Genomic DNA, 3,370 nt, shown 5'->3' on the forward strand with positions numbered 1-3,370 from the left:
CATCCTTGCATGCGTCGTCATTGGTCACCTAATGGCGGCTGTCCATGTTCCTTGATCTCTGGCAGCCTCCCTGTTCAGTCCTTTATCCCTGAGGTCAAACCTTGTTCCAGGTCTTTTTCGATCTGCCTCTCGCAACTCTACCCCTAACGTTCACACTTCTCACTTTCTGCACCTAACTGTCATCCCCCATCCTCTCCACATGCCCCAACCACCTCAATGTTCCTCACCCCATAACAACCAATATACTCCAGCCTCACCCTTCCTCTTAACTCTTCCACCGTAAACCTAGTCCCCTGCCCCCAGGCCTCGCATTCAAGGACGCATTGAACTTCCACCTAATCATTGTCATTTCTGTACGTCTGAGCCTGAGAATATCCTCTTCCTTTACTTCCCAGGTCTCGCTATCACACAGCATTACACTCTTAAAATGAAGGATACAAAGATCCCTTAGCATGGAGAGAGAACCCTCCCAATGTCGGAGAGGTAACAGCTCCATGAACTTCTTCCAACCGCTGCTCACTCCTGCCACAGAGCTAGCTCCAGCCTCACCTCCAGCATTTGTCTCCCAAGTAACAAGGCTCTTCCACACACTGAAGAGACTCACCAGCAAAATTAGTCCTGTCATGCCTGACAATCTCCACATGCTCTCCCCGATACATCGCACACACGAAATCAATATCATCTCGCAGTCTACCACTACATCTCTTATGCACCCATTTATCATAGACACTGCACAAGATGGAATGACTTCCACATACGGTATATATAAGCTTTTGTCCATGTGTACAGTATTAAAAGAATTTTCATTTATGATAGAAAAGTGCAATATAATCTACCAAAATCCCCAGGTTTGGCTTAGATAGAAACAATATCAAGTAGTTAATTCAGCACTTGAGATGCTTTGTTTTACCATGCAATTGGTACAAGTCAGAAGTTCCCAAGAGTGTATCTACAGGACAGCAGGTTTGAGTTGTCAGGTTCTTTTTTATATGACTGTATGAGGTAGTAATTACGTGCCCGTATTCTAAGTATGAGCACCATGCACAAGAGTTCTCATGCATCATCTTCTCAAATACGGTGAAAGCTTGTAAGATATGAAGGAATTTCTTGAAACATAGTTTCCTCTTCATACTTTCCATTTCAAGGCTACTGGGACCACGGTGACACTTGGGGAGGTGAACAAACGACAAATGGTATGATGGGAGTCGATGTTGTAATTTCGTTACCATTGTTCTTCATTCATTCATTCATTGCCAGACGCCATGTATCCCAAACAGGGTGGCCAAGGGCTTAGAGTTAATTGTTTTACAGGGAGGGGCACTAATCCTCCACCAACCCCACTTGACACGTAGGGATGCCAACAGCATCTGATGTTCCCAGGCGGTCACCCATCCAAGTACTAACCAGACCCAACGTTGCTTAACTTCGCTGATCGGACGGGAAGCGGTGTACTCAACGTGGTATAGCCGTAAACCAGTGCTTACAAATGCGTGAGTACAGCAGCTTACTAAGTGAGCTATTTAGGATCCCATTGTTCTCACTACTGTAATACTTTGCCTTCAACTAAGAGACTGGAAGAAACACCCAATATTAAGTAAACTATTTTGCCGAGTATTATATACGAGTATTACCAGCATATTAAAACAGGACTCTGTGCACACCAGTTCCCTACATCCAGATTTGCTCTTACTAAGGTGTTTATTACTAGGTCACATACTGCATCACAAAAGTAGGCGTGAACTTCTAATGTAATGCCGTTACACTGTATACGACGCAATTTTTCATAGGAACATAAAGATCAGATGTGTAAAAAATGTGAATGATTAATATGACAAAAATAAAATGCGCTAAAAAAAAAAAAAAAAAAAAAAAGGCAGGATGAATCAATGTTGACTAAATAAAACAAGATGCAGGACACCTGTGATAGCCGCACCCATCCAAACTGTATCCACCACGCCAACATAGCCCAAAAGATGTCCTTTAGCTCTGGACGCAACCCAGACAGACCCTAGATGCATACCGCATGCACCTCTGACCTACCCTACACAGGCTCCTGTGGATGCAATAAAAATCGGTCAAGTGAAGTGAAATGAATTATTTGAGTGGAGCATGTGCAGTCACATAAGAGAGACTGACAAATGAAGAAGTGAAGAATCGTTGTGGTGCGGATGTGGATGTGATAGGCTGCGTTAGGAGAAACCCACTGAGGTGGTTCGGCCATGTCGACAGGATGGTGAGCAAGAGACTGACGAGGAGAGTGTATGTGAAAGAGGTGTGGGGAGGAGGGAGGGGGAGGCCAAGGATTAGATGAAGGGATGGAATGGAGAGGTATATGAGAGAGGGGGTAAGCTGGAAGCACGGCAGTGAAATGGCGGGGGACAGAGCGACATGGAGGCGATTTGTTTGTGGCCACCCCTTGCGGGATTAAAGCGTCTGGCAATAGGCAGATAGACAGATGTGTAATCCTCTTTAAACTCTATTGTCACAACTTGTCAGATGTCATCGTTCATTTCAGAACAGTGACTTGGTCTCAGTGAATGGCATAGGGATTGCCAGTAGATTTGCCGCCCCTGTGTGTGTGGCACAAATAACAAAGGGTACAGGTATAAAGGTGGAAAATTACATTTAAACAAACGGTTAAGGTATGGAAGGGGGAAACTAAATCTAAACAAAAATACAGGCAAAAATTAATGAAAAATGAGAAAAACAATGTCAATGTCAGAAATGAAATGAACTTTCAAGAACCAGGAGTGCCCTAAGTAAAGAAAGATGGCTCAGGAGAGGTGATATGAATTAAGCAAAGATAAAATACGGTAGTTAAGACGAAGGGATTTGTGAAAAAAGGTTCAACACAGGGCAATGAATGAAAATATATTATAAATTAATACCGTATACTGTGACTGAAGGAGACGACAAATAAATATTAATTAATATGAAGTGAAGGATAAACACGATAAGCAGAAACCTAACAGGTAACAAAATGAATGGACCAAAGGGTAGCCAGATGACAAGTGCTCAATAATAATAATAATAATAATAATAATAATAATAATAAATAAAACTAATAATAATAATAATAATGAAAGGATGGAACACAGCCAAGACAAATGGAGGGCAGTCGATTAGGGCAGGACTAATATCTAATAAAAAAATGAAAAAACAAACAAAAAGAAACCTATCAGAAATTGGAAAATACATGACATATGAGTGCGAGAGAATCCTACAATAATACATCCAGCACAAATACAAACTGAAGACACGATTTACAATAAACAAACCAAATATACGATTAACGAAGACTGTGAATATAAACAGAATGGAGAAAACTAATTTCTAAAAAAACGATAAAACGACGGATGATTACCTGGAA

The 3,370-nt window shown here is 41.6% G+C and overlaps 1 non-coding gene across 1 annotated transcript; it reads right to left on the minus strand.

Annotated features, from left to right (window-relative positions):
• Nucleotides 1-1,355: 1,355 nt before the first annotated feature.
• On the minus strand, nt 1,356-1,474 carry LOC145411488 (5S ribosomal RNA). Its single transcript, XR_013899429.1, has one exon. It is a non-coding gene; the product is annotated as a 5S ribosomal RNA (ribosomal RNA).
• Between the last annotated feature and the right edge of the window lie 1,896 nt (nt 1,475-3,370).

This window comes from Coenobita brevimanus, chromosome 89 (assembly GCF_032717465.1).
Source record: "Coenobita brevimanus isolate Jiangsu-jjx chromosome 89, ASM3271746v2, whole genome shotgun sequence".
Classification (NCBI taxonomy): Eukaryota; Metazoa; Arthropoda; class Malacostraca; order Decapoda; family Coenobitidae; genus Coenobita; species Coenobita brevimanus.